Genomic DNA, 26456 nt, shown 5'->3' with positions numbered 1-26456 from the left:
AATTGAATAGACATTTCAATGAATAGATGTTGAATAGACATAGAAGACATATGGATGGCCAACAGGTGTGTGAGAAGATACTCAATATCACTATTCATTAGGGAAGGGCAAATCAAAACCAGAATGAGGTATCACCTCATACCTGTTAAGATGATCATGATAAAACTAACCAGTAACAATGACAACAGACCCAGAAAATACGTGTTGAAAATAAGAGTGTTGGCAAGAATGTGGAGAAATCGGGACCCTTGTACACCGTTGGTCAGAAGGTGAAATGGCAGAATCACCATGGAAAACAGGATGGAAGCTCTTGAAAAAATTAAAAATACAACAACTGTAGGATCCAGCAATTCCAGTTCTGGGTATATACCCAAAATAACTGGAATCACAACCTTGAAGAGATGTTTGCACTCCCATATCTGTTGCAACATTATTCATAATAGCCAAGAGGTGGAAGCAATCTAAATGTTCATTGATGGATGAATAGATGTATAAAATGTTATATATATGTAATATATAACATATATAATATGTAAAAAACATTTTATTTATAAATTATATATAATATATAAAAATCACATTTTATTTATATATATTTGTATATAACATATATAATGTTTTATCTATTCATCCATTATTTATATATCAGTTGTTTATATATATAATATATATTTATGTATTAAAATATATTATACATAAAAATAATATATACTTATAGATAAATATATATATTCACCCATCCATTATTTTTTTTAATTTTTATTTTTTTTGAGATGGAGTGTCGCTCTGTCGCCCAGGCTGGAGTGCAGTGGTGCGATCTCAGCTCATCGCAAGCTCCACCTCCTGGGTTCACACCATTCTCCTGTCTCAGCCTCCTGAGTAGCTGGCACTACAGGCGCCCGCCACCACGCCCAGCTAATTTTTTGTATTTTTAATAGAGACCAGGTTTCACCATGTTAGCCAGGATGGTCTCGATCTCCTGACCTCGTGATCCGCCCGCCTCAGCCTCCCAAAGTGCTGGGATTACAGGCGTGAGCCACCGTGCCTGGCTCGTTATTTTTATATGTGTGTGTATATACATATACATATATATATATGTATATATATAAAACACACATACTGTGGAGTATTATTCTGCCATAAGGAAGGATGACATGGATAAACCTCGAGGACATCAGGCTGACATTATGCTAAATGAAATAAGCCAGTCACAGAAGGACAAATGCTGTATTATTTCATTTGTATGAAGTATCTAAAGTAGTCAAACTCATAGAGAGCCTGGCTAATCTAAGCAGAATGGTGGTTGCCAGGGACTGGTTGAGGGAGAGAAATGGGGATATGCTATGCAATGAGTGTCGTGTTTCAGTCGTGCAAGATGAAAAAGTTCTAGAGATCTCGGGCACAACACTGCGCTTACAGTTAAGAAAAGTGCATTGTACACTTAGAAATTTGTTGAGAGTCCATCTGATATTATGTGTTTTTGCATCACAAGAACAAATAGAGAAATAGAAATTGATGAAAATCAACTGCAAGAGGGCAAGCGGAATAGAGTGTGTCCCTGGTACAGAGATGCTGCTGCTCGGGGCATGAAGAAGAGAAGAGAGTGGGACCATTCACTATGGCGGCCACTGGCCACATGTGGCTACCGAGCATATGAAAGTGGGGAGTGGGACCGAGGAGCTCAGAGAAGATGAAAGTGGCAGGGGCCAGAGCCCGGCATTAAGGGGAAGGTGGCAGGAGGTAAAGCCTGAGATCTTGGCAGTGCTCAGAGCAGGCAGGGCCGGGAGCCACGGTTAGCATTTGGTAGGTTGTCTTAAGAAAACTGGAAACCACTGGCTAGATGCGGTGGCTCATGCATAATCCTAGCACTTGGGGAGGCTGAGAAGGGAGGATTGCTTGAGGCCAGGAGTTCAAGACCAGCCTGGGCAACATAGTGAGACCTCATCTGTGCAAAAAATAAAAAATTAGCTGGGCATGGTGGCATGCACCTGTAGTCCCAGCTACTCAAGAGGCTGAGGTGGGAGGATCGCCAGAGCTCAGGAGTTCAAGGCTGCAGTGAGCTATGATCACACCACTGCACTCCAGCCTGCGCGACAGAGTGAGACCCTTTCTCTAAAATACACACACACACACCAAAACCCAAGAAACCCTTGGAAGCCATGGATAGTTGTATGCAGGAGAGTGAGAGGATGGGAGTGGATACAAAATGTGTGTGCAGAGACCAGTGAGGAGGCTCTGGCCATGGGCGAGGTGAGAGACGAAAAGAGTCTGGACCAGACGTGGCTGTAGAGGTGAAGAGATGTGGATGGAGTTGGGAGGTATCGAGAGAGAAACCTGCAGGTCTTGGGTTGGGCATAGTTACCTGGATTAAGAGAGAAAAGATGAGGAAGGTGCTTTTTAAATGGTGAAACCGAATAATGAACACATTGCTTATGATGAGAATTAGAGGAGTGCCTTCGGGTGATGCATCTCATAGGAGCGTGTGTTTTCTCTTTAGACTTGCTGGAAGGCCATGTCTTTAGACAGTTTTACTCATCAGCATAAGCTCTGCTGCTGGAATTGACAAGCCGCAGACTCAGCAGCTACTGTAATCAAGTTGGTTTCTCCTCCACGTCACAGGCTGTGAGCCAGCAGGCTGAGCAGGAGGGAGACTGAGGTTGAGCCTCCTGCAGTCACCAACGGTCGCTTGTGGAGAAATGGCCCTGATGATGAGAGACAGGTCCCTTCGGAGATGCTGAGGTTGGCCGAGGTGATCCTTTAGTAGAAGGTGGTGTGTGTGGCAGATTATGTTTTCCAAGATGGCCATGACAATGTCTGCTGTCCTGTGTGTTTTTCTAGAACTCTGCCTCCCTCCATGGAGGTCTCTTTCCCTCAAACCTGGACAGAGCTCTGTGACAGCTCTGACCCACAGGGTACGGCAAAAGTGATGCTATGTGACTTCTGAGTCTAGGTCATAACAATGTGGTGCACTTGGTCTTTGTTCTTGTGGGACCCTTGCTCTTGGAATGCAGCCGCTATGCTCTGAGGAAGCCCAAGCAGCCATGCAGAGACCACATGGAGACACCATATGTAGGCGTTCTGGCCGACAGCCTGCTGAGGTCTGAGCCCATGGACAGCATTAACCACCAGGCAAGGGAGAGAAGGCATCTCCAGATGACTCAACCCCCAGCCTCCCGCTGAGGCCTCAGACATGGTGGAGCAGTGAGAAGCCATCCTGACTATGCCTGGTCCTACTTCCAAGCTCACAGAATCTATGAGCAGAATAAAAGTCTCTCAATTGAGGGGACAGGGCCTTCTGGGATGCCTTTCCTCTTGTTTCTGCTAGAGCCCTGGCCTTCTGGTCTTCCTAATAAAGGCCCATCTCTTCCATTTCCTTCTTTGGGGAGAAGGAGCACGTGAGGACAGTTGCTATAAATGGCTTAATTTTATTAGGTTGAGCTTTCATTTGTTTTGATCCCAAGAGACTCTTTGGAGCCACTGCACACCCTTTAGAAATCATACTAATTGAGTTCTAAATTAATTTAAAACATAAGGGAATTGATCTGAGAAGCAAAGTCAACTGAGAGGAGAAGTGAAATTAAAATTGAACCCTAGACAAAGGTTTACAAGCCCACCTGGCTCTGCTGGACAGAGGCTGCTCTGTTTAGCCAAGCCGATGTTCTTCGTGGAGGTGATTGTTTCTGATCAAGGTCTTCTCCAGAATGTGACTCTGATGCTTCCTCATATGCCAAGGAAAAAAATCAGCTGGGCATGGTGGTGCACACCTGTAGTCTCAGTTACTCGGGAGGCTGAGATGGGAGGAAGGTTTGAGCCCAGGAGGTTGAGGCTGCAGTGAGCTATGGTTGCACCACTGCACTCCAGCCTGGGCAACAGGGCAAGACTCTGCCTCAATAAAAAAAGAGTTTCCTCAAGTAATTATGCGAAAATTCATACAGAAATGCAAACGGGTTGTATTAGTCTGATTTCATGATGCTGATAAAGACACAGCCGAGATTGGGTGATTTATAAAGAAAAAGAGGTTTAATGGACTCACGGTTCCACATGGCTGGGGAGGTCTCACAATCACGGCAGGAGGTGAAAGGCATGTCTTACATGGCAGCAAGCAAAGAGAGAATGAGAGCCAAGAGAAAGGAGTTTCCCTTATAAAACCATCAGATCTTCTGAGACTTGTTCACTACCCTGAGAACAGTATGGGGGAAACTGTCTCCATAATTCAATCATCTCCCACTGGGTCCCTCCCACAACATGTGGGAATTGTGGGAGCTACAATTCAAGATGAGATTTGGGTGGGGACACAGCCAAACCATACATATCAGGGGCCAAGAATGGTGAAGACAATGTTGAAGAAGGAAAACAAGGAAGGACGAGAAGAAAGCTCCGAACTACCAACAAAGACCAACTCTCAAGACCTCTTACAAAAATCAAGTAATGAAGATGGTGTGGAAATAGCTTGGAGAAGACAGGCAAAGGCTGAAAAGACTTTTAAAAGAAAAGCAAAAGCCTTAAGCTAGAAAAATTCATCTCTGGGCCAGGTGCGGTGGCTCACGCCTATAATCCCAGCACTTTGGGAGGCCGAGACGGGTGGATCACATGGTCAGGAGATAGAGATCATCCTGGCTAATACGGTGAAACCCCGTCTCTACTAAAAATACAAAAAAAATAAGCCGGGCGTGGTGGCGGGCGCCTGTAGTCCCAGCTCCTCAGGAGGCTGAGGCAGGAGAATGGTGTGAACCCAGGAGGGGGAGCTTGCAGTGAGCCGAGATCGCGCCACTGCACTCCAGCCTGGGCGACAGAGTGAGACTCTGTCTCAAAAAAAAAAAAAAAAAACAACAACAAAATGAAATATTCATCTCTGGAGGAAACTAAAATGCCTGCAATGTTAAGAAGAATTTGGAAGAGAACTGAACAGCTCATGCAAGTGCTGAGAAGGGTCACCCTGGATGGCTGGGCTCATTCTTGGCTGCACAAGGCCCCCAGCTGAAGGGATGGATGGGCCCAAAATCCAGGCAGCACCTGACTTGCTAAGCTATGCCCTACACAGCTGGGTCCACCAGAGAAGTGCTTTGCTCCCCAACATTTCATTATAAAGAATTTGAAACAAGTAGTAAAGCTGAAAGAACGTTACAGTAAACACCCATACACCCAGCACCTAGAGTCTACAATGAATATTTGACTCTGCTGACTTTATCACATATCTAATCATCTCTTCATCCCATCCATCTTATGTCTGGGTGCATTTCAAACAAATTGCAAACATTGGTATGCTTCTTCCTAAATACGTCATGTACATCATTAACTAGAGTGTTTGTTTACAGTTATTTATGCAAAATTTGCGTATGATGAAGATGCACAATTATTTTTTTTTTTTTAGATGGAGTCGCGTTCTGTTGCCCAGGCTGGAGTGCAGTGGTACACTCTTGGCTCACTGCAACCTCTGCCTCCCGGGTTCAAGTGATTCTCCTGCCTCAGCCTCCCTAGTAGCTGGGATTACAGGCACACACCACCACGCCCGGCTAATTTTTGTATTTTTAGTAGAGACAGGGTTTCACCATGTCGGCCAGGCTGGTCTTGAACTCCTGACCTCAAGTGATCCACCTGCCTTGGCCTCCCAATGTGCTGGGATTACAGGCATGAGCTACCGTGCCTGGCCAAAGATGCGCACATTTTAAGTGAGTTATCAATTGATTTTGTCAAGGGTATACACCTGTGTAAACCCAAACCCCATCAATTTATAGATCATTCCCATGAGGGGACACCTTTTAAAATTCACACAAAGGTTACCTGTGTGGTTCTGGATAGAAGACTCTAAGCGCTTGGGTCAGTCCTATCTTCATGTAGGTGTTCCTGGACCACACTGAAGGTCAGGCTGCTTATTCTCACGGGCCAGTAATGAAATACAGATGAACTGGGGAAGAAGAGAGTTTTTATTTCTGCAATTAGTTACAGAGAGAAGGCCTGGAAAATATCACCAGAGCAACTCAAAATTACAATGTCTTCCAGAGCTTATATACCCTCTAAGCTATATGTCTACGTGTAAGCGTGCATTCATCTGAAGCCATCATTGATGAGCTTCTTCTCATCTATAACTAAGATCTGAGTCCTGAAGACCTTCCTCTGGAGCCTCAGTAAATTTACTTAATCTGAATGGATCCAGGTGCTGGGGTGATTACCCTTATCTTGTCTCCTGCAAAATCATGGAGGTTTGGGGGGTTCCTTCAGACTCCCAATAACTTGTCTGTGGAGGCCTGGGGAGTCTCTTCAGACCCCCATAAAACTTGTTTAATCCTAAACAGGCCCTGTTAAGAATTGCTTCGTTATCTTGTCGTGGTTCAAAGCCTAGGAAAGGCCTGGGCAAAACTCTTGGTGGGCTTTCTTTACATCCCAGCCTTTGTATAAGGGTACTGGCTCTTTCAGTTTTTATTTTAATTAGTTAATTAATTAATTTGTTTATTTTTTGAGACCGAGTTGGCTCTTGTTGCCCAGGCTGGAGTGCAGTGGTGCAATCTCGGCTCACTGCAACCCTCCGCCTCCCAGGTTCAAGCGATTCTCCTGCCTCAGCCTCCCGAGTAGCTGGGATTACAGGCATGTGCCACCACACCCAGCTAATTATGTATTTTTAGTAGAGATGGGGTTTCTCCAAGTTGGTCAGGCTGGTCTTGAACTCCCGACCTCAGGTGTCTACCCGCCTTGGCCTCCCAAAGTGCTGGGATTACAGGCACGAGCCGCCATGCCCGGCCTATTTATTTATTTGTTTGAGACAGAATTTCCCTCGTCACCCAGACTGGAGTGCAATGGTGTGATCTCGGCTCACTGCGACCTCCATTTCCCAGGTTCAAGTGATTCTCCTACCTCAGCCTCCTGAGTAGCTAGGATTACAGGCGTGCGCCACCACACCTAGCAAATTTTTGTATTTTTAGTAGAGACAGGGTTTCACCATGTTGGCCAGGCTGGTCTCAAACTCTTGACCTCAGGTGATCCACCCGCCTCACCTCCCGAAGTGCTGGTATTACAGGCGTGAGCCACCGCGCCCGGCCTCAGCTTTTAACATTTAAGTTAACCAGTCAGTCAGTGCTGAAACAGTTGTTGTGGAGACCTGGCCTGCCACGTAGGTCGGGGGAAAGTCTCTTCCAGTGCTTGTTGATTTCTAAGGGTTTTTAATTTAAAATACTTCTTATAGGGCCAGGTGCAGTGGCTCACGCCTGTAATCTCAGCACTTTGGGAGGCTGAGACATGAGGATCACTTGAGACCAGGAGTCTGAGACCAGCTGGGCAACATAGTGAGACCCCATCTCTACAAGAAATTAAAAATAGCAAGGCATGGTCGTGCACACCTGTAGTCCCAGCTACTTGGGAGGCTGAGGTGGGAGGATTACCTCCAGCCCAGGAGTTCGAGGACGCAGTGAGCTGTGATCATGCCACTGCACTGCAGCCTGAGTGACAGAGTAAGGCCTCATCTCAAGAAAAAAAAAACAAAACTAGAAAGAGGCATCTGTTATGTTTTGAAACTAGATAGTAGTGGTGGCTGTACAATATTGTGAAGGTGCCAAATGTCATTTATTTATTTTATTATTATTTTTTTGAGACAGAGTCTCACTCTGTCACCCAGGCTGGAGTCCAGTGGCGTGATCTCGGCTCACTGCAATCTCCAGTTCCTGGGTTCAAGTGATTGTCCTGCCTCAGCCTACCGAGTAGCTGGGATTACTGGCACCCACCACCACACCCAGCTAATTTCTGTATTTTTAGTAGAGACGGGGTCTCACCCTGTTGGCTAGGCTGGTCTCAAACTCCTGACCTCAGGTGATCCACCCGCCTCAGCCTCCCAAAGTGCTGGGATGACAGGCGTGAGCCACCGCACCTGGCCCTAAATGTCATTTAATTGTACACTTAAAACAATTTATTTTTTGTTATGTGAATTTCACCTCAATTAAATAAAAAAGGAAAAAGAGGTGTCAGTTAATAATTTTAAAAATGTTATCCCGTGGCATTATCGCGTAATCTAGGAGCCAGGTGGACAGGATGACCTGGGCACCTTTGATTCTGTCCTCGCTAATTGGAACGAACTCAGGTTTCTGGCTACGGCAAACTGATTTTATCTGATTAATTTAGAAAATGTCATGGTCAAGAGGACATGATGTGGATCAGACCGGCTTGGGTCCGAGGCGGGGCTCTGTCACTTAGTTGTGTGACCTTGGCAAGATTTTTAATTAAAAAAAATTGCTCATTTATTATCAGCAGCCCGGGAGAAAATGTGTGACTATCATCCAATCTTCTATGTTTAAGCTTTTATGTCTTACGAACTCTCACCTGAGGAAATGTCAGAGCCAGCGGAGAAACATCCAAGAAAGAATGAAGGTAATCAGAAATCATCATATTCCAAAATGTTTCCAAATGTTAGAAAAATTAATCACCAACCAAAAAACACTTCGGGGAGTCACAGAGACTTAAGTTCTTTGTGCTTCAGTTTCTTTATCAGTGAATTGGGAATAATAAAATCACCTATCTCGGTGAGGATGTGCGGAGGTAAAAGGTGTTTAACAGCTGAGCCAGTAGCTGCAAGCTTTGGAGCTGTAATTATTAGTATTAATTCACTCATTAGCTCTGGGAGGGCAAGAAACTTTGCTGCTTTTTTTTGCACCCAGTAGACCTGGCTTTGACTAGAGTGCACAGTACTCAATAAATAATTATTTAATGAATAATTGAATGAATGATATCAATACTTAAAATCCAAAAAGTCTTTGGAGTTTAAGATGGAGTCATACCTTTTCTGTACCATTCCAGTTCTCAGATTCTTTGAGATCCTCTAGTGGTGTTTAACAAAAGCAGCCACCACCCAGGAAGGACCATGAAAATGTCTGCTGAATGAATGGATGGATGCCTTGCAGAAACTCATCTGGGCTCTTCGGATGCAGAAAAATTCTTTTTCTTTCTCTCTCTCTTTTTTTTTTGAGATGGGCTCTTGCTCTTTGTCCAGGCTGGAGTGCAGGGCACAATCATAGCTCAATGCAGCTTCAGACTCTTGGGCTCAAGAGATCCTCCCACCTCAGCCTCCCAAGTAACTGGGACTACAGGCACCCGCCACTGTGCTGGGCTAATTTTTGGTAGACACAGGGTCTCACTATGTTACCCAGGCTGGTCTTGAACTCCTCACCTCGAGTGATCCACCTGTCTGGGCCTCCCAAACACTGGGATTATAGGCATGAGCCATGGCACCCAGCCTTGGCTTCCACCTCAGCCTTACAAGTAGATGGGACTACAGGTGCGAGCCACCACGCCTGGCTAATTTTTTAAATTTTTAGTAAATAAGAGGTCTTGCTGTGTTGCCCAGGCTGGTCTTGAACTCTTGAACTCAAGTCATCCTCCCACCTTGGCCTCCTCAGTACTGGAATTACAGGCATGAGCCACCCCGCCCAGCCAGGATGGGTCTTTCAAATTGTATTGGATTGGATTGTAGAAGATTTTGATGATCATTACTGATGTGGTCAGAAATAAATATTTATTGGAAGCTGAAGTTGATGTTGTACAGCCATCAGTGCCTGGGGGACTCCAGGAGCCTTAGGGGCCAGTAGAATTCTGGTGACTTCACTCAGACCCAATGTGAAGAAGTAAACACCTCTAATTTGCTGCCCTGTCACAGAACCAAGTCAACCTGAGCTGGTGTGAGAGAAAGAGACAGTCTCTCTATCTCTTACCTGCTGGACAGTTCATTAACTCCCTGGCAGCAAGAAGCAAGAGTCAATCTCCACGTGTGGAATCCTGCCAGAACTCAATGGGCTGGCGTGGACCAAGAGGCATGACCCATGGGTGCCACAAATCTGTGGCCGGAGCATCTGCAGCCAGAGACCCTCCCGAGGAAGACAGGGTAGGTGACCTACCTGTACCAGAGCAGGGAGCTGGCTGACCTGTGTCTATGACCCTCCACTTCTCACCCCTCCTGACCTTTGCCTACGTTTGCCTTTTGTGGCACCTGCACTTTCACACGTGACTCAGTGGCATTCCAAGTGACCTCTGTCTCTTGCAAGGAGCCAAATGTCCATCTGTCATGCAATAATAGAACATTTTGACCTACCATATGCTGGTGCCCCCTGCCAAGGGCGTTTCAGATCACCCAACAATTACGATGGGCTCCCTTTGTCTTCAGGGAGGACCCAGGGGTAACTCTTGTTCTCCTAAACTGATGCATAAGTTTTTCCCCAAAGCCTTTCTCTCCTGCACAGACTGGTAGTTGACAGAGATCATAATTCCCCTTATATCCATAAGTCATTTTTCTTCTTTTTTTTCTTTTTCCCCTGGAATCCAGTAGAAATCTTTGTCTTTAAAGCCTTATAACTTGACATTTATCTATGTTGGGGTGGGTCTTTATTTTTTATTTATTTATTATTATATTTTGAGACAGGGTCTCATTGTCATTCAGGCTGGGGTGCAGTGGCACGATCATAGCTCACTGCAGCCTTGACCTCCCAGGCTCAAGCGCTCCTCCTACCTCAGCCTTACAAGTAGCTTGGACTACAGGTGCCAGCCACTATGCCTGGCTAATTTTTTTAATTTTTAGTAAAGAGGAGGTCATGCTATGTTGCCCAGGCTGGTCTTGAACTCTTGAACTCAAGCGATCCTCCCACCTTGGCCACCTCAATACTGGAATTACAGGCATGAGCTACCCCATCCAGCTAGATTGGGTCTTTCAAATTGTATTGTATTGTCTTGGGTTGGATTGTCTTTTATTTAAGAAATTTTGTCTTTAATAATTGCCCAATGGTGGTTTCTAGTTTCAGGCATTTTCTAGTCTAGTCAGTATGGGTAAAGCCCTCTTTGTTTTCTGACCAGCAGAATATTTAAAAAAAAAACATTTCCTTAAAAAACAGAGACGGGGCTTGCTATGTTGCCCAAGCTGGTCTTGAACTCCTGGCTTCAAGCAATCCTCCCTCCTTGGCCTCCCACCTGTGCTGGGATTACAGGTGTGAGTCATTGCATCCTACCAGCAGGGCATGTTTGCCCAACGATTTGAATATCTTATTGCAATTTGCCCTAGTAATTCACAATAATATTTGCACAAATTACCTGGCATAAGAAGACCGCAAGGTGATTCACTTGAAATAAGGACAGACAGCAGTGTACAGGTGGGAAGTGGTGAGCCTTGACGGCAGGCGGATACAACTGGGAAGGAAAAGAAAATGAAAGAACATGTGCAAATGGGTGGGACCTGTCCTGACAACAGTCCCTAAAGGGCTTCCCCCTTTAATTGCAGATTTTGTGGTGCTGTTGGGCCCCCTAGGAGCAGAACCCCGGTGATGACAGACAGAAAGTGGCTGATTTGGCCGGGTGCGGTGGCTCACGCCTGTAATCCCAGCACTTTGGGAGGCCAAGGTGGGTGGATCACCTGAGGTCAGGAGTTCGAGACCAGCCTGGCCAACATGGTGAAACCCCGTCTCTATTAAAAATACAAAAACTAGCCTGGCGTGGTGGCGGGTGCCTGTAATCCCAGCTACTCGGGAGGCTGAGATGGAAGAATTGCTTGAACCCGGGAGGCGGAGCTTGCAAGTTGCAGTGAGCCGAGATCGTGTCGTTGCACTCCAGCCTGGGTCACAAGAGTGAAACCCTGTCTCAAAAAAGAGAGAGAGAGAGAAAAAAGAAAGTGGCAGTTTTGCCTTTTGTGTGCTTGACTTATACACACGTTTCCAGGACGGCATTGCATACAGCATTAGAAAGCTGCCCAGGCGTCTTTATCATCCTAAAGCCTTTTTGAAATTCTTCGTCTGTTCCTCACAGCTCTGGCAATGGGTTGCTTAACTTTCTGATTGATTATTCTGTGAAACAATCAATACGGGCCTTTGCTAACCTTTGAATCAACTTCTGTTCCTCAAATCTCTTTGAATTTCGGCTATGATTTGAATGTTTATCTCCTCCGAAACTCATGTTGAAACTTAATTCCCAGTGTGGCAGGATTGAGAGTTGGCCTTTAAGAGGTGATAGGGTCAGGAGGGCAGTGCCCTCCTGAATAGATGAATCCATTCACAGATTAATGGATTAATGGGTTAGCGCAGGAGTGGGACGGGTGGCTTTCTTAGAAGAGGAAGCGAGACCTGAGTTAGCACACTCAACCCCTCCCCGTGTGATCCTCCGTGCCGTCTCGGCACTCTGCAGACAGTCCGCGTGTCAGTCCGTTTTCACGCTGCTCATAAAGACATACCTCAGACGGGGCAATTTACAAAAGAAAGAGGTTTAATGGACTCACAGTTCCACGTGGCTGGGGAGGCCTCACAATCATGGCGGAAGGCGAAAAGCACATCTCAGACGGCAGCAGACAAGAGAAAAGCGGTGTAGGGAAACTCCCCTTTATAAAACCATCAGATCTCGTGAGACTTACTCAATGTCACGAGAACAGCACGGGAAAAACTTGCCTCCATGATTCAATTACCTCCCACTGGGTCCCTCCCACAACATGTGGGAGTTCAAGATGAGATTTGGGTGGGGACACAGCCAAGCCATACCAGTCCCCACAGCCAGGAGGCCCTCACCAGATATGGTCCCTCCACCTTGGACTTCTCAGCTTCCGTAACTGTAACAAATAGATTCACTTTTAAAAGAAATTACTCATGGCCGGGCGCGGTGGCTCACATCTGTAATCCCAGCACTTTGGGAGGCCGAGGTGGGTGGATCACTTGAGGTCAGGCGTTCGAGACCAGCCTGGCCAACATGGCGAAATCCCATCTCTACTAAAAATACAAAAATTAGCCGGGCATTGTGGCAGGTGCCTGTAATCCCAGCTACTCGGGAGGCTGAGGCAGGAGAATCGCTTGAACCTGGGAGGCAGACGTTGCAGTGAGCCAAGATTGTGCCACTGCACTCCAGCCTAGGCGACAAAGTGAGACTCTGTCTCAAAAACAAACAAACGAACAAACACACACACAAAATAAAATAAATTACTCATTTCAGTTGTTCTGTTGTAAGCAACAGAAAATGGACTAAGACCATTGTTTTCTCTTTTTCTTCATTTTCTTGTTTCTCAGATCTTCATTGTTCTGTAATAATCTTGCAGCTGTGGGATTCTGTTGACAAACTGTTCCAGATCACTCAACAATTAAGATGGGCTCCCTTCGTCTTCAGGGAGGATCCAGCGATAATCTCTGTTTTACTAAATTGATGCAGAAGTTTTTCTCCAAAGCCTTTCTCTCCTGCAGAGCCTAGCGGGTGACAGAGGTTGTAATTACTCTCATATCCATACCTCTTTTCCCTTCTTTTTTTTTTTTCTTGGAATTCAGTAGAAATCTGTCTTTGTCTTTAAAGCACTTTAACTTGACATTTATCTGCCTTAGTGTGGGTCTTTAGGGCTCTATTGCAGACTTTTATTTAAGAAGTTTTGCCTTTAATAATTGTTCTGTGATGGTTTCTCATTGCAGATGTTTTCTAGTCTGACACCGAGTCTCTTTGACTTGCTTTTGGGTCTCTCTGCTATCCTTCCAGTCTTTTTATTTTCCCATTGTCACCTCAGCTGGAGTGCAATGGTGTGATCATAGCTCATTGCAGCCTCCAACTCCTGGGCTCAAGTGATCCCCTGACCTCAGCCTCCCAAGTAGCTGGGACTACAGGCATGTGCCACCACTGGCCAATTTAACTTTTTTTTTTTTTTTTTTTTTTGTAGAGACAGGGGTTGTGCTATGTTGCTCAGGCTGGTTTCAAACCCCTGGCCTCAAGAGCTGGGATTATAGGCAGGAGCCATCGTGCCTGGCCTCCTTCCAGTCTTTAATAGCTCCAAATCAAGTCAGTTGTCTTGGCATAGACTCAACACTCCTGATTTTGTGTATGTCCTTTCCCCTTTAAAGCTCCCCTAACTGTAATCAGTGTTTTTTTTGTTTTGTTTTTGTTTTTTTTTTTTTGAGATGGAATCTTGCTCTGTCACCCAGGCTTGAGTGCAGTGGTGCAGTCTCGGCTCACTGCAACCTCTGCCTCACGGGTTCAAGCAATTCTCCTGCCTCAGCTTCCTGAGTAGCTGGGATTATAGGCATGCACCATCCCGCCTGGCTAATTTTTGTATTTTTAGTAGAGACGTGGTTTCACCCTGTTGGCCAGGCTGGTCTTAAACTCCTGACCTCAGGTGATCCACCCTCCTCGGCCTCCCAAAGTGCTGGGATTACAGGCGTGAGCCATCGCACCCAGCCGTGTCTCCTTAATGTTTATGAGTGTAACCCTTGTTTCCTTAGACCCAGAGCTGTGATAGTTTTTACAAATGTTTAAAACAGTTTAAGTTAGTATTTAAAGGGGAAAAACTTCTACATAAACTTAAGAGCTAAAACTATAAAACTCTTGGAAGAAAATGAAGCGACGTCATTGTCTGGGGTAAATACCCGAGGTTCGTCGTCTCACGCCAAGGGAATGAAGGACACAGACACACAAGAAGTGAGTTTAAGAGCCGAGTTTTAGTAGGCTAAAGAACGAGAAAAGAGAAAAGCTCTCTCTCCTGCAGAGAGAGAGGTTGGGTCTCAAGTGGGTTTTCCAGTTCCGTGGGGAAATGCATGGGGTTTTATTGACGAACTTGAGAAGGTGGTGTCTAATTTACATACAGCACAAGACATTGGTTCGATCAGGTGTGCCATTTGCATAGTGCATGAAGAAGCTAGCCATCCCACCCTAATCTTTTATTATGCAGATGGAGTTTCTACCCGGCCAGCGCCATGATGCCTGCTTTTTACTTCACACACTGTGACAAAGAAAAGGGAAGAGGGAACCTCCACGTTGAATATACCTGGCTTCCAAGTATTCCTTTTCTATTGGCACAGCTGCTGGCATTTACCTATGCAAGCTTTTAGCTTGCTTATCTATGCTTGCAGCTTGATTTTTCAGACTGCTTTTTGTTAGAAAAGAAATCATTTGGGGGGTGCTTTTTATTAAAAGGAAACTTTACCAAGGACTCTTACCCTCACTATCTGCCTAAATAATTTCTTTCTAGTTCTTGTATCAAAAACATAGGGGTAAATCTTCACGATGTTGGATTTGGCAATGATTTCTTTCTTTCTTTTTTTTTTTTTGAGGTGGAGTCTCACTCTGTCACCCAGGTTGGAGTGCAGTGGTGCCATCTTGGCTCACTGCAACCTCGGCCTCCTGGGTTCAAGAAATTTTCCTGCTTCAGCCTCCTGAGTAGCTGGCACCACAGGTGCATGCCACCATGCCCGACTAATTTTTATATTTTTAGGATAGACGGAGTTTCACTACATTGGCCAGGCTGGTCTTGAACTCCTGACCTTAGGTGATCTATCTGCCTCGACCTCTCAAAGTGCTGGGAGGCAATGATTTCTTGGATATGACACCAAAAGTATAGGCATGGAAAGAAAAAATTGCTACATTGGACTTCACCAAAATTAAAAACTTCTGCATCAAAGACCACTATCAAGAGAGTGAAAAGACAGCCTATAGAATTGGAGAAAATATTTTCAAATCATCTATCTGATGGACAAGTACTATTCAGAGTACATAGAGCTCTTACAAATCAACAAAAACAAAAGGACAACTCAATTAAAAAATGGGCAAAGGACTCGAATAGATATGTCTCCAAAGTCATACAAATGGCTAATATGCACATGAAAAGATGCTAAACATCGTTATTCACCAGGGAGATGCAAATCAAAACCACAATGAGATACCCCTACACACCCACCTCCTGGCTATGATTAAAAACAATGGGAAATAAGTGTTGGCAAGGATGTGGAGAAATTGGAATCTTTGTGCATTGATGGTGGGAATGGAAACTGTTGCAGCTGCTGTGGAAATTTGGTACATGCTCAAGTAGTTGGACATGGAATTACCATAAAATCACCAGCAATTTCACTCTTTGGTATATATCCAGAAGAATGAAAAGCAGGAACTTAAAGAGCTTAAAGAGATACGTGTATGCTAATGCTCTTAGTAGCATTATTCATAGTAACCAAAAAGTTACTTTGTCCATTGATGAATGAATGTATAAACAAAATGTGGCCCATCCCTGCAATGGAAGATTTGTTGGCCATAAAAAGAAATGATATTCTGATACATGCCAAAACATGGATAAACATTGAGGACACTATGCTAAGTGAAATAAGCCAGACACAAAAGGACAGATATTGTATGATTCCTTATATGGTTTGGCTGTGTTCCCACCCAAATCTCATCTTGAATTGTAGCTCCCATAATCCTCACTTGTTGTGGAAGGGACCCATTGGGAGATAATTGAATCATGGGGGCTGTTTCCCCCATACTGTTCTCATGGTAGTGAATAAGTCTCACGAGATCTGATGGTTTTATAAGGGGAAACCCCTTTTGCTTGGCTCTCATTCCCTCTTTGCTGGCCACCAGGTAAGATGTCCCTTTGTGCTTCCTTTGTCTTCCACCATGATTGTGAGGTCTCCCCAGCCATGTGGAACTGTGAGTCCATTAAACCACTTTCCTTCATAAATTACCCAGTTACTGCATGATCTGGTTGTTTAAAAGCTCATGGCCCCTCTCCTCTCCCTTTCTCTTGCTCCTGCTCCTGCCATGTAAGACGCCTGCTTGCCCTTTGCCTTCCACCATGATGAGGCTTCCCTAAAAGCAGAAGCTACTATGCTTCCTGTACAACCTGCGGCACCACAGGCTGATCAAACCTCTTTTCGTATAAATTGCCCAGTCTCAGGTATTTCTTTATAGCAGTGCGATAATGAGACTAATATAGGGTCACCTACAGCAAATCAGGGTAGAGCCGGGATTTGAGACCATGTTTGTGAGTGACTCCTAAGCCTAGAGATGGTAGAAGGGCCATCTCTACCACCTACCATTCCAGGACACTTCAGGGCTTCAGGTAAAACCCTTGGATGGGGCTCAGCAGACCCAAGCTCTGGGTCAATTCTCCTCTGCCTCAATATGTGACCTCAGGCAGACCCCTTGGTTGTTCTTGGTCTAAATCTCATTGGCATTCCCAACTCCATGTTTTTTTTTTTTGCGCTAGCTATTATCTTTGCCTGGAACATTCTTCCTGCAGTTCCTCTGTGTCAGGGACCCCAAGACCACCCTCATGTTCCATGACTTGCTAGAAGGACTCAGAAAAGCCTGTTATACTCGCAGTTACGATTTTTTTTTTTTTTTTTTTTTTTTTTTTGAGACGGAGTCTCGCTCTGTTGCCAGGCTGGAGTACAGTGGCATGATCTCGGCTCACTGCAACCTCAGCCTCCCGGGTTAAAGCGATTCTCCTGCCTCAGCCTCCCGAGCAGCTGGGACTATAGGTGCACGCCACCACACCCAGGTAATTTTTGTACTTTTAGTAGAGATGGGGTTTTGCCATGTTGGCCAGAATGGGCTCCATCTCTTGATCTCGTGATCCGCACTCCTTGGCCTCTCAAAGTTTGAAACCGCCAAGGCTAAAAGGTACATAGGACAGAGTTCAGGGGACACCAGGATCAAGCTTTTTGTTGTCCTCTCCTGGTGGAGCCATACAGACAGCACCAACTGTGATGACACGTAGGGCATATTGTCGAACACGGAGGCTCATGCAACTTTAATTCCCAGAGTTTTTTATTTTTACTTTTGCAAGAAGAGGTCTTGCTATGTTGCCCAGGCTGGTCTCGAACTCTTGGACTCAAGCAATCTGCCTGCCTCGAACTCCCAAAGTGCTAGGATTCCAGGTGTGAGTCATTGCACTTGGCCAGTTTCCAGAGTGTTTATTGAGGTCAGTCACATAAACATGGAGTGCCCATGTGGCTGAGCTTAGTTATTCAATCTCCAGCCCCTCCAGAGGTCAAACTGAACCAGAGAGGTCTAAGACCCCTCACCATCATTCACAGTGTTGGCATAAACTATCTGCTGTGGCCCATTGCCCCAGTTATGCAAAAAACACTCATCACGTGGGATATTTCACAGGCTTCAAGGTTATCTCCTGGTCAGAGTCAGTTCTTTCTTTGGAATGTGCAGGGTTTGGACAACAAAGACCTGCTGAGTTAACCCCTTGTTGCACACTCTCATGGTTCTTCTCATCAACCAAAACTCAGCACATACATGGCTTCCTCAGAGGGGCCTCTGTTGACCAAGCAACCTGAATGACTCCCTATCACCTTCCGTCACTTTCTCATGGTTTATTTTCATAATTGCTCTTCTGATCACCATATATTTTCCTGTTTTTTTTCTTTTTTCTTATTTTTTAGAGACAGGGTCTTGCTCTGTCACCCAGGCTGGAGTGCAATGGCACAATCATGGCTTACTGTAACCTTAGTCTCCTGGGCTCAAGGGATCCTCCCACTTCAGCCTCCTGAGTAGCTGGGACTACAGGAATGCACCATCATGCCCAGGCAATTTTTTTTTTGATGGAGTCTCGCTCTGTCGCCAGGCTGGAGTGCACTGGCATGATCTCAGCTCACTGCAACCTCCGCCTCCCAGGTTTAAGTGATTCTCCTGCCTCAGCCTCCTGAGTAGCTGGGACTACAGGCATGCGCCACCATGTCCAGCTAATTTTTACATTTTTAGTAGAGATGGGGTTTCACCATGTTGGCCAGGATGGTCTTGATTTCTTGACATCGGCATCCGCCCGCCTCGGCCTCCCAAAGTGCTGGGATTACAGGCATGAGCCACCGAGCCTGTCATGTGCAGGTAATTTTTAAGCTTTTTGCAGAGATGGGGGTCTTGCTATGTTGCCTAGGCTGGTCTTGAACTCCTGGCCTCAAGCAATCCTCCAGCCTTGGCCTCCCAAGGCTAAGGAGGCTGAAGTGGGAGAATCCCTTGAGCCCAGGAGACTGAGGTTACAGTGAGCCATGATTGTGCCATTGCACTCCAGCCTGGTGACAGAGCAAGACCCTGTCTCTAAAAAATAAGAAAAAAAAAAAAACCAGGAAAATTTATGGTGATCAGAAGAGCAGTTATGAAAATAAACCATGGGAAAATGACAGGCCCTGCCACCACATCTGACATATATTTTCCTGTTTCCTCATCACCTACCTCCCCCCACTAGAATGTAGGCTCTTTGAGAGTACAGAGTTTGTTGCTTGTGTTCACTGTTGCATTTCAGATGCCAAGAACAGAGCACAACAAAGAATAGAAACTTAATAAACACTCTTTGATGAGTGAAGGAATCTGGACAAAAAAGGTCTGATTTCCAATATCATTTTCAGCTCTAAGGAAAGAAAACCATGAATCAAGTTAGTGGATTCATAGTTTTCTACCTGGATCTTTTTTTTTTTTGAGATGGTGTCTTGCTCTGTTGCCCAGGCTGGAGTGCAGTGGCATGATCTCGGCTCACTGCAACCTCCCTCCTCTGGGTTCAAGCGATTCTCCTGCCTCAGCCTCTCGAATAGCTGGGATTACAGGTGCATGCCACCATGCCCGGCTAATTTTTAAATTTTTAGTAGAGATGGCGTTTCCCCATGTGAGCCAGGCTGGTATCGAACTCCTGACCTCAAGTGATTCACCCACCTCAGCCTCCCAAAGTGCTGGGATTACAGGCATGAGCCACTGCGCCTGGCCGTAACTAGATTTTGATTTCTGATCAGGAAAGACTATCTTTCTGATGATGATTGTTTTTTTTTTTTTTTTAGATGGAGTCTCGCTTTCTCACCAGGCTGGAGTGCAATGGCGTAATCTCGACTCACTGCAACTTCTGCCTCCTGGGTTCAAGCGATTCTCCTGCCTCAGCCTCCTGAGTAGCTGGGACTACAGGCCTGCACCACCATGCCCAGCTAATTTTTGTATTTTTAGTAGAGAGGGGGTTTCATCATGTTGGCCAGGATGGTCTTGATTTCCTGACCTCATGATCTACCTGCCTCGGCCTCCCAAAGTGCTGGGATTACAGGCGTGAGCCACCGCACCTGGCCTCTGATGACTATTTTACCTGAACGTCCTCAGGGCTGTTTAGGGAAGAGCAGGTGCCTGAGAAATGAATACATGATTTCTTTCTTTCCTGAATGCCCCCCTCCCCTTGTGCTCTCCTGGGAGCAATTCCCTTCCCCTTTCTTCTTCCTCTTCCCCTGTTTTGTGGATGTGACTTGTGAATCACGCTGCTCACTTCATCTGCAGTTGCTTCTGTTTATTTTTTATTTTTTTGGAGGTCATTGCTGTAAACTGGCTCTTTCTGAGATGATAAACGTGTCCCTCCCCTAAAAGCTGTGGCTCTCTGATGACTTAACTCTAGCAGCAAGTTCCAAAGATTTCCACCTAAAGGGAATCTTTTTTTGAGGCCCCTCCACCTTTTTGCCATAGCTGGCTTGGATTTCACTTATATTAGTGTCCTAAGGCTGCTGCAGCAAATTATAAGTGAGTAGCTTAAAACAGTAGAAATGGGCTGGGCATGGTGGCTCATGCCTGTAATCCTAGCACTTTGGAAAGCTGAGACGGGTGGATCACTTGAGGTCAGGAGTTCGAGACTAGCCTGGCCAACGTGGTGAAACCCCATCTCTACTAAAAATACATAGAAAATTAGCGGAGTGTGGTGGTGCACACCCATAGTCCCAGCTACTCGGGAGGCTGAAGCAGAATCGCTTGAACCCGGGAGGCAGAGGTTGCAGTGAGCCGAGATCAAGCCACTGCACTCCAGCCTGGGCAACAGAGCAAGACCCCATCTAAAAAAAAAAAGAAACAAAAAAGAAGAAGAAATATATCCATTCATGGTTCTGGGGGCCACAAATTCAAAGTCAAGGTGTCATCAGGGCCACACTTCATCTGAAGATTTAGGGGAGGAGCCTTCCTGCCTCTTCCAGCTTCTGGAGGTTACTGAAGTTCCTTGGCTACTGGTACCTCCCTCCGATCCCTGCCTCCAAGGGCTTCTTCCTTATGTGTCTCTGTCCCAAACCTCCCTCTCCTTGCTCTTATAAGAAACCAGCCAGTGGACTTAGGGTTCGCCAAAAATCCAGGATGATCTCATACCCAGATCCTTACCACAAAGACTCTATTTCTTTCTTTCTTTTTTTTTTTTTTAGCTGGAGTCTTGCTCTGTCACCCAGGCTAGAGTACAGTGGCGGGATCTCTGCTCACTGCAACCTCCGCCTCCCGAGTTCAAGTGATTCTCCTGCCTCAGCCTCCTGAGTGGCTGGGATTACAGGCATGCGCCACCATGCCCGGCTAATTTTTTTGTATTTTTAGTAGAGATGGGGTTTCACCATGTTGGTCACGCTGGTCTCGAACTCCTGACCTTGTGATCTGCCCACCTCGGCCTCCCAAAGTGCTGGGATTACAGGCGTGAGCCACTGTGCCCGGCCTCACAAAGACTCTATTTCTAAATAAGGTAACATTCACAAGTCCTGGGGGTTAGAACTTGTACATTTTTTTTTGTTTGTTTTTGAGACAAGGTTTTGCTCTGTTGCCCAGACTGCAGTGCAGTGGTATGATCATGGTTCATTGCAGCCTTGAACTTCTGGAGTCAAAGGATTCTCCTTTCTCAACCTCCTGAGAGGGTGGGACTATAGGCACATGCCACTATGCCTGGCTAATTTGTTTTTATTTTTTGTAGAAATGGGGTCTCCCTGTGTTGCCCAGGGCTGGTCTTAAACTCCTGGGCTCAAGCAATCTTCTCACCTTGGCCTCCCAAAGTACTGAGATTACAGGCATGAGCCACTGCGCCCTGCCTTGATATGGAAATTTACCCCCCTGGCATTTCATTCAGAAGTCGGACTGGACAGTTCATAGGCAACCTGGTTCTGCCTCTTTTAGCTTTAATTTATTGTGAGATGCAGGGCGGCAGAATGTGGATTGCGAATTCCTGCTCTCAGCCCCAAGGCTCTGCATCAAATTTCTCAAATTCTTCATCAAAAATGAAATTCAGATATTACTTCTTATTCAAGGGCAGCGACCTTGAGCAAGCCCGTTGTCTGTTTTTGCAATTCCAAGCAAGGCTTTATCTAAACCTCAGACTCGGCGGAACATTTTCAGATTATACATCTAAAAATATGCTTAGTAGGAAAACACTCCATTCTTTATATCAAAGTACTATACATATTTATAATTATTTTCCCATCTCCAGGCAGTCTCTTTCTGTTTCCCTCAGAGATCACAAATGTTCAATTATTTCTTAGATATGTTAGAAGTGCACAGACCTATCTCAAAAATTGTTTCCACTCTTTTCCCTCCCTCCCCTCCCTCTTTCCCTCCCTTTTCCCCTCTGTTTTCCTCCCTTTTTCCTCCCTTTTTACCTTCCTTCTTTCCCTCCATCCCTCCCTCCCTTCCTTCCTCTTTACCTCCCTCCCGCCCTTCCTTCCTTCCTCTTTCCCTTCCTTCCTCTTTCCCTCCCTCCCTTCCTCTTTTCCTTCCTTCCTCTCTTCCTTCCTTCCTTCCTTCCTTCCTTCCTCTTTTCCTCCCTCCCTTCCTTCCTTCTTTCTTTCCTTCCTTCCTCTTTCCCTCCCTTCCTTCTTTCTTTCCTTCCTCTTTCCCTCCATCCCTTCCTTCCTTCCTTCCTCTTTCCTTCCCTTCCCTCCCTTCCTTCCTTCCTTCTTTCTTTCCTTCCTTCCTCTTTCCCTCTGTCTCTTCCTTCCTTCCTTCCTTCCTCTTTCCCTCCCTTCCTTCCTTTCTTCCTTCCTTCCTCTTTCATCTCCCTTCTTTCCTTCCTCTTTTTCACATCATGGACTCTTATTCTTGGTTTTATTCTGGAATCGTTTTTGTTCATTTGGGCTTGTGCCTCTCTGCTCCAGCTATTATGCTGTGAACATTTTATTTTTTTTCTTCCTTTTCCTCTTTCCCTGAAGGTAAGAGTTCTAAATCCATTTTTCTAGACACAGCTTGACTACTCTCTCTTTCTTGTAATTTTTACTAACTGGCCTCAAAAGCCATTTGTTGTGAAGCATTCATGGACCAGGCTTGGTAATTTCCAAAGAGAATTAAGGCCACTTAAGATAAAAGGCACATACAATGAGATTATTGGATGAGAAAAATGAATCAACGCTATGAAAAAGACCAAATGTGCTCCCTCAAGGACTGAGTTACTCTAATTAAATTTTAAATTTGGCACTGGGGTTCTTAATGGTCTGGGCAATAAGAGAAACTAAGACATTGCATAAGTCACTTTATTTAATAGAGAACAGAGCTGGTCCATTTGTCATTAGAGAGAGATCTTTTCTGGTTTTTAACTATAAAAGGAATTTTCCAGTTGGATATCATACAAGGGACACTGAGCAAGATAATCAACAAAGCAGAGATTATTTTATCTAAAAGATTTCTGGGCCAGGCATGGTGGCTCATGCCTGTAATCTCAGCACTTTGGGAGGCCGAAGCAGGTGAATCACCTGAGGTCAGAAGTTCGAAACCAGCCTGGCCAACATGACGAAACCCTGTCTCTACTAAAAATACAAAAAATTACCCGGGCGTGGTGGCGGGTGGCTGTAACTCCAGTTACTCGGGAGGTTGAGGCATGAGAATTGCTTGAACCTGGGAGGCAGAGGTTGCAGTGAGCCAAGATTGCGCCACTGCACTCCAGCCTGGGTGACAGAGTGAGACTCTGTCTCAAAACAAAAAAGGTTTCTTCCTTTCTGACAGGAACCTGGGGGATCCACCTGTGTGACTTAGCTATAAAATGCTCCCTGGGACTGAACAAGTTGGCATTCTGAGTGGAAGGACCATGATTGACTATGTTCTTGTTGGACAGTACCAACCAAGGTTTCCCATAGATGCTGGTGTTGGCAGAGGTTTCGCCGTGCCGTTTGCACAGCTTGTGTTGGATTCTAGGTCAATTGCTTCTTCCAGGCTGGAGTGCAGTGGCGTGATCTCGGCTCACTGCAAGTTCTGCCTCCCAGGTTCACACCATTCTCCTGCCTCAGCCTCTCAAGTAGCTGAAACTACAGGTGCCCGCCACCACGCCTGGCTAATTTTTTGTATTTTTAGTAGAGATGGGATTTCACCGTGTTAGCCAGGATAGTTTTGATCTCCTGACCTCGTGATCCACCTGCCTCAGCCTCCCAAAGTGCTGGGATTACGGGCGTGAGTCGCCGTGCCCGGCCTGGTTAATTGCTTCTTAAAGCCGCTTTGGGTCCCTGATAATAAAATGAGCTTATGAACTTTACATGGAAAAGTGGTAGCAGCAGGGAGTTATTTTACATTGTCTTGCTTTGTGTCATGGGATCTTGCAACTCTGGGTTCTACTGCCAGGACCCCAAATCACTACTTGGCCCAAGGAAATTATCAAAAATGATGATGATGATGATGATGATGATGATGATGATGATGATGATGACATTGTCAGCCAACCTTACTGCTTATCTTTGTTGAGAGCTTAATTTGTGACAGTCACTGGGCTAAGTCTTGGCCATGCATTTTCTTAATTAACTTAACAATAGCCTTATAAGGAATGTGTCATGCTATTTTAATCTTCATGTTATAGGATATCAGAGGTCAATGATGTGTCTGAGTTGGGTGGTGCCTGCATTAGCTCCCTAAGGCTGCCATAACAAAGTACCACAAATTGAGTGGCTTAAAAAATAGAAATTTATTTTCTTATAGTTCTGCAGGCCAGAATTCCAAAATCAAGTTGTTAGCAGGGTTGGCTGCTTCTTGGGGGCTCAGAAGAAGAATCTTCTCCATGCCTCTCTCCCAGCTTCTGGTGGTGACCAACAATCCTTGGCTTGGAGCTGCATCCCTCCAATCTCCACCTCTTTCATTGCAGGACTTTCTCTCTCTGTAACTATGTCTTCACATAACTTCTCTCCTCTGTGCGTGTCTGTCTCTGTCTCTTTTCTTCTTCTTGCAAGCACACAAACCATATTGGACTAAGGGTCCATCCTACTCGAGTATGGCCTCATCTTAACTTACATCTTAATTACATTTGCCGGCCATGAATGATGCCTTCATAATGAGATTAGTGGTCCTGTAAGAAGAGAAAGAGATCTTTCTCTCTCTTTTATCCCATGTGAATGTGCTGAGGAAAGGCCACATAAGAACATAGCAAGAAGGTGGAAGTCTGCAACTCAGAAGGAGGGTCCTCACCAGGAAATGAATCAGGAGGCACTTTGATCAGCCTCCAGAACTGTGAGAAATCAATTTCTACTTTCAAGTGACCTATTGTATGATATTTTGTTACAACAGCCTGAGCTAACTAAGACAGTTATAAATTGGTGTATGTAGTAAACATATCTCTGGCCTTTGCAACTTGAAAGAGATTACCACATATCTTTCAAGGAGTCAAAAGGCTTCAAGAGTTTGTTTGGCAGCAGTTTCATTTCAATAATTTTTTGGGGAGAGACAATTGAGAGTGAATGGAGGAAAGAGACTTAAGGGCTGATTTTTGATGCTGTAAATACTGCCATGAGTAACATCTTCATGCAGTAACAACTTTATGCATTTTTATGGCTGTGGGGTCTGGAGCATTTGCACTTGAGTCCAGTGATCTGGTTTGAATCACACTCCAACATGGATTAGCTATGTGACATGGGGCCATTACTTCACCTCTTTAGGCCTTAGTTTCCTTATCTGTAGAATGGGGATACTAATAATATCTATCTCATAGGGTTGTTTAAGGATTCAATGAGTTAAACACAGAAGGCATTTCAAATAGTTCTTGCTGAGTAGCAAATGTTGACCAAGGCATGTTTTGCAACTGCTGAATTATTCCTGAGTCTGTGTTCCCAGGGAGCGTTATTGGTATAGCTTTCCACATACTGTGGTCAGACTGGCTGTGGGCATGGGGGTTCTGTTCCCAACTGCTCCAAACTTTTCAACTTCTGTTAGGCTGCCCTCCTAACAGAGTGATAGGTTTTGAATCAGCAGAAAATTATTCCAATTTTTTGCAGAGATGTAAGATCTGGGAACAGCTGAATAGCCCACTCCTTTGGAGGGAAGAGAGGAATGTCCCTGCAGAAGGACTGGATATTCTCGAAGGCTCCAGGACTCTCAGAAGCAATGGAGGTGGTTAGAAGCAGACAAACTAGAGACGCATTTGTAGTGGAATTGAAGAGTCCCTGATAAAGAATTACAGGTGGGAAAGAGGGAGAGAGAGAAGAGTCAAGAAGCCAAAATTGACAAATGGGATCTAATTAAACTCAAGAGCTTCTGCACAGCAAAGGAAACTACCATCAGAGTGAACAGGCAACCTACAAAATGGGAGAAAATTTTCGCAACCTACTCATCTGACAAAGAGCTAATATCCAGAATCTACAATGAACTCCAACAAATTTACAAGAAAAAAACAAACAACCCCATCAAAAAGTGGGCAAAGGACATGAACAGACACTTCTCAAAAGAAGACATTTATGCAGCCAAAAAACACATGAAAAAATGCTCACCATCACTGGCCATCAGAGAAATGCAAATCAAAACCACAATGAGATACCATCTCACACCAGTTAGAATGGCAATCATTAAAAAGTCAGGAAACAACAGGTGCTGGAGAGGATGTGGAGAAATAGGAACACTTTTACACTGTTGGTGGGACTGTAAACTAGTTCAACCCTTGTGGAAGTCAGTGTGGCGATTCCTCAGGGATCTAGAGCTAGAAATTCCATTTGACCCAGCCATCCCATTACTGGGTATATACCCAAAGGACTATAAATCATGCTGCT

The 26456-nt window shown here is 45.2% G+C and overlaps 1 long non-coding RNA gene across 1 annotated transcript in view; it reads right to left on the bottom strand.

Moving 5' to 3' along the window:
- LOC129053684 (uncharacterized) overlaps positions 1 to 12293 on the bottom strand; it is a 42311-nt gene extending 30018 nt beyond the window's left edge. Inside the window, exons 1-2 of the long non-coding RNA XR_008518461.1 lie at positions 12230 to 12293; positions 5782 to 5905 (exon numbers count right to left, since the gene is read on the bottom strand). This is a non-coding gene — a long non-coding RNA (uncharacterized LOC129053684). The remainder of the gene's footprint in view (positions 1 to 5781; positions 5906 to 12229) is intronic.
- Between the last annotated feature and the right edge of the window lie 14163 nt (positions 12294 to 26456).

The sequence above is a fragment of the Pongo abelii genome, chromosome 6, assembly GCF_028885655.2.
Source record: "Pongo abelii isolate AG06213 chromosome 6, NHGRI_mPonAbe1-v2.0_pri, whole genome shotgun sequence".
Taxonomy (NCBI): Eukaryota; Metazoa; Chordata; class Mammalia; order Primates; family Hominidae; genus Pongo; species Pongo abelii.
Note: the sequence above shows the minus strand (reverse complement) of the source record. Positions and strands in the feature narration are given on the sequence as shown.